This window comes from Meriones unguiculatus, chromosome 19 (assembly GCF_030254825.1).
Source record: "Meriones unguiculatus strain TT.TT164.6M chromosome 19, Bangor_MerUng_6.1, whole genome shotgun sequence".
Lineage (NCBI taxonomy): Eukaryota > Metazoa > Chordata > Mammalia > Rodentia > Muridae > Meriones > Meriones unguiculatus.
This window is the reverse complement of record NC_083366.1, coordinates 47,713,604-47,718,329: the sequence shown is the minus strand read 5'-3', so window position 1 is coordinate 47,718,329 and position 4,726 is coordinate 47,713,604. Positions and strand designations below refer to the sequence as shown.

General features: G+C 41.0%; 1 pseudogene; it reads left to right on the top strand.

Moving 5' to 3' along the window:
- Nucleotides 1-3,784: 3,784 nt before the first annotated feature.
- LOC110562306 (stromal cell-derived factor 2-like) lies at nt 3,785-4,246 on the top strand (annotated as a pseudogene).
- Nucleotides 4,247-4,726: the final 480 nt, after the last annotated feature.

The following is a 4,726-nucleotide window of genomic DNA, read 5'->3' as shown; positions in this document are numbered from 1 at the left end:
GATCTACTTTCTTTCTGCTGAAAGAGGCAGCTTACCAAGTGAGGAAACTATTTTCCAGCTATACATCTGTCAGAGGATTGGTGTCTAGAGAGTACAAAGAACTAAAAATAACTAAACTCTAAGAAAATAAACAACCCAATTATAACATGGGACACGGAACTAGACAGAGAGTTCTCCAAAAAAAGAAATACAAATGGCTTAAAAATAGCAAAGTAAGGGGTAATCATGCTACAATCCACAGACAGAGAGGCTAAGTAACAAGAAGGACTCAAGGATTGGTGTCAGTGGGAATGAAAGGATCTCCCTAGGAAGGGGAACTAGAATAGATTTCAAAGGTAGAGATGGGAACAAGGGGATTAGGAGGGGGTGGGGAGTACTGGAAGAGATGTCTGGAATTGGGAGGCATAATCTACAAGGGTGACCCTAGCTAAGACTCATTCTAATGAGTGATATAGAGCCTGAGCTGGCCATTTCTGCAACCAGGAAAGGCTTCCAGTGGAAGGATCGGGACACCAACCCAGCCACAAAACCTTCAACCTACAGTCTGTCCTGTCTGCCAGATGGGCTGGGGTAAAGGTGGCACAGAACTTGTGGGAGCGGAAAACCAATGAGTGGTCCAACTTGAAACCTATGCCACACAGAAGGAGCCCACCCCATGACACTGCATGAAGAGCCAGGAACCAGAGGCTGGATAGCCCAGAGACCTAGGATAGAACCAAACACAACTGGCAAAAATAATACCCTTCAGTGATGGAGGAAGGATTGTAGGAGCCAAAGGGGGTCAAAGATACCACAAGAACATGGCCCATAAAATCAACTAACCAGAGCTCACAGGGGCTCACAGAGACTGAACTAACAACCAGATAGTCTGTATGGGTCTGAGCTAGGACCTCTGAATATATGTTATGGTTCTGTAGCTTGGTGGGACTCCTAACATTGACAGTAGGGACTGTCTCTTTTGCCTGCTTTTGGGAGCCTTCTTCTCCTATTGGGTTGCCTCTTCCTGCCTTAATATGATATGTACCTGGTCTTATTTTAATTTGTTATACCATATTTGGTTGATATCCTTGGAAGACCTTCTCTTTTCTGAAGAGAAAAGGAGGAGGAATGGGTCTAGGGGAGAAAGAGGTGGCTAGGAAGAGAAGAGAGATGGGAAATTGTGGTCAGGATGTAATATACGAGAGAATAAATAAAAAAAGAAAAAAAAAGAAAGTTTAATGTTCAACATCCTTAGCTACCAGGGAAATGCAAATTAAACCTTTAAAGTTTTATCATATCCAGTAGGAATGAATAAGATCAATAAAACAAATTGTTGGTGTTAGTTTTTGTAAAACTTTTACTTACATTTCTTATATTTTTTCTCCTTACTCCACCCCAATCCCTTCCAACACCAGGTAGGAGAAAGATTGAGTGGGAGAAGGGGTGTAGTTCTCTTTCTTAGCTGCTTCCTGCTGGTTAGGGTCATTGGGCTCCTTGGAGCCAGTCCAATCCTCATTTCAGGAAATCTTCAACTTCTTGACTCACAACAACAACCAAATTCAGCAAAGGGGGGGAACAGCAGCAGCCTTATCCTTTCTAGGATTCTTCACACTCTCTAGGACCTGGCCTTTATTCTCTCTCCAGGGTCCTCAGATTTAAACTATCTGCAGCTGGTAGAGTTCTGCTCAGAGCCCACCTGAGGCAAATGGTTTGCTCCTGTGGACCATCTGAATCAGTCCCACATCCCACACCTGGGACCAAAACAAAAACATGTTTGTATCCAGAACAATAAATGATTTTTTTTTTATTGCTGGCATGAATGTAGGGAATGGGAAACATTCTGTTAATGGGAGTGCAACTTGGTGCAGTCACTGTGGAAATCAGTGTAGAGGCATCTCAAAAGATTAGAAATAGGTCTCCACATGACCCAGCTATTCTTGGCACATACCCAAAGGACCCTGTAACCTAATATAGAGAGATATTATCGTCCATGTTCATTGTTGCTGTATTCACAATGGCCAGGAAAGGAAATCAGGCTAGAAGTCAACCAAGTGATGAGTAAATAATTAAAAATGTAGTGTATGTATTGAGTGGAATATTATCCACCTCTTAAGAAAAATGAAACTTTGAAATTCATAGGTAAAAAGATGAGGCTAGAAACAATCATTCTGAGTAAGGTAGCCCAGATCCAGAAAGAGAAATGCTGCATGTTCTCTGTCATTTTTGGGTGTTAGCTTTGAACCTTCAGACATCTATGTGTACACTGGAGTACCAAGAGAAATCATGAAACCAGTAAATATTCAGGGTAAGAGTAGGTGGTACAATATTGGTAATATAAAGAAGAAGAATAAGATGGGAAGTGTTAAGTTTGGGCTAGGAAGGCAAGGTAGAGGAAGGAATATGGGGAGAGATGAACAATACTAGAAATCTTTTTAAAAGCCTTTGGAAACCTACTACTATAGACTCGCCCTAAAGTATATGCATATACATATACAAGTGGAATGCTCTGATTTCTTTCCCATCAAGTTTATTCATTATAGTCAAGAAAGTTAACTTATTTTTGTACGTAAAATTTTGTATACTGCCACTTTGTTGAACTATTTAGCAGATATAAATTTTTCTGTTAGAATCTTTAGATTCTTTGAGGAGTGGATCATACATGAATCAAGATAATTTGACTTCTTCCTTTCCTATTTACACCTATTTTCTTTCTGTGTCTTGCTCTATTGCTTTAGCTAAGAGTTCAAACACTGAGCGAAAAGAGTGGACTTAGTTACCTCATTTCTGATTTAGAGGAAATTCTTTATTCAACATTTCACTCTTTTTGGTATTTTGAGATTCAGTAAGTAACAATTTAGGACTGCAGGGAAGCCATGCTGTCTTGTTTTGTCATGTTTCTTTCTCTTTTTTTTCTCTGTGTTGCAATTTGCATATGTATTAGTTTGGATCTCTCTACCAGTTTTATTTAGATACCTTACTGATGAGCCTATTTTTAAAGATTACATCCCCGGCACTCAGCAAATACATAAACTTTTTCACCCTGAGTCATCCCCCTCCTTTTCCCACACCTTTCAGCTGTCCCAACACTCCCGCATGGTTTCTGATGCTCTCCTACTTTTCCTCTCTTTGGAATCAAGCCTATTCTTTCCTCTCCTGAAAAACATGGCTTACCATTTCCTATGAGCAGCTTCTAGTCCATTATCTTACCAGATATTCCAGCAAGTCTTTTTTGTAGTAACTAAGTCAAAGGTAAATTTCAATCTGACTTTGATACAATTTTTATAAATTATGATGCAGTGAGTTAATTGTTTAGCATTGCTCTGGAAATAACAAAATGGGCCTTATAGAGAACAGCAGCCGCTAATTTGAATGAGAGGAATGCTTCTCTGTTATGCTTTCCCTGAGCTTCATTTTACATAGTTAGCATTTTATCCTGAAAAGAGACAAACGTGTTTATGTCATTTAAGGCTTTTAACCATTTAAACAATGTAACCTTCTTTAAAGAGAAGGCTATTTTAACTGAGTGAAATTTCTCTGTAATAATAAGCTCAAATTCTCCAAATTCCACTGAGCTTGATTTGCTCTAAGCAACATAAGTACTCCACAAAGAACTGTGGCTGTCTAAACTCAGGATGCTGCTTAGAGCTTGGTCTGCCGAAGAGCCTGGATCCTATCATCAGCGCTGCAAACAAACAAACAAACAAACATTAAATAAATAAATAAATAAATAAATAAACAAGAATCAAAGTCTACACATGTCTGAGTGTAACCTAACCTAACCTTAAAAAACATCTAATTAGCTTGGATGATTAGGGCTCTCGGATCTAGCTTGGCTGTCTTGTCACTTCTCTTGCTGGGTGGTTGTGGAAAGCCATGGGAACATCCAATATTGCTGTCCTTACTTGCAGCTCTGTGGTGAAGCTACTCAGTAAGCACCACAGTATCCAACTGCACTCTCACGAGATGTGATATGGGTCACAAAGTGAGTGCCCTTGGTGAAGAAGGTGAAGGTGACTGTCTGGATGACTGGATGGTGCTCTGTAATGGACCTTATTGGGTGAGAGATGGTAAAGTGTGGCTCAAACATTCTCCCGCTGATGTACTCCTGTCTGCCACAGGAGAACAATACAGTCGACCCACAAATGGACAAAAGGAAGTACATGGCATGGCCCAGCCAAGTCAGAACAACTACTGGAAGCCCATGGAAGGCATCTTCATGAAGCCCGGTGAGTTGGTAAAGGCTAAAGTCCATCATGCAGAGCTATGACTAAACCCTCTGAGCCACTGTCACCCACACAGTGTTCTGTGGACATCTGCTGCTGCTTCCCCTGCTCCAGCTCCTCTGAGTGGAAGCTATATCTGGGCCTTTAACCCTTCATGCTTGGAATTGGTTACTCTCCCATATCTGGTCAGGTCTCAAAAGAAAGGGCTTGTTAGTGAAGGCAGGGATACTTTCCACTCAGACTGGTGGAAGGAAGTTGAGGAACTTGCCTCTGCCTCATTGCAGGGAAGTTTCACTCAGCAGGAGTTTGGCACTGTGGATTGTTAACCTGTGATTTTCCCCTATTTGTCTTTCTTCAAAATGGTAAGTAAAAAAATAAAAGGCTCATTCATTCTCCTGTGTGGGATGCCCAATTCTGCTTCCATGGGTCTTTAGAGGCAAAGACTACACCCACCCTCTTTTCTTCATCTCCCTGGAACCTGTTCCAGAGGATGAGTAAGGAGTCAAGAGGTGACACATGGAGGG